Source organism: Crocuta crocuta, unplaced genomic scaffold, assembly GCF_008692635.1.
Source record: "Crocuta crocuta isolate KB4526 unplaced genomic scaffold, BGI_CrCroc_1.0 scaffold610, whole genome shotgun sequence".
NCBI lineage: Eukaryota > Metazoa > Chordata > Mammalia > Carnivora > Hyaenidae > Crocuta > Crocuta crocuta.
In genome coordinates, this window is record NW_027527456.1 from 997,241 (window position 1) to 997,697 (window position 457).

Genomic DNA, 457 nt, shown 5'->3' on the forward strand with positions numbered 1-457 from the left:
TAAAGTGACCATGTGAGAAATTAGAGGCAAGTCCATGGAAGATTAAGCAGTATTCAGTCCAGTGGAAGGTTCTGTCTACTGTAAGATTAAGTCTCCAGATGTCTTGAAGTCGAGTGCCATGTAGAGAAGGGTCATCCTCTCGGCATCCGGGGAGGCTCGCACCAGCTGAAGGCGTGAGCACGGTGTGAAATTTAGGTTCTTGAAAACCCGATTCCTTTTAAAAACAAAAAAAACAAAAAAAAAAAACCACAATGCTTTCATAAAAAGTGGGCTTCTGTCTTATTGTGGCTGACAACATAGTGGCCCAGTCTAGCGTACCTATAATCAGACCAGCCATTTAATCGTCTTCCTAACTCACGTTTTGAATGGTTAATACTTAGATAAGATGTTACGCTTTGCTTTTTGAATTGATCGTCTGTGCAAACCAGGCAAAACTTACTACCAGGTTGAGTCATAC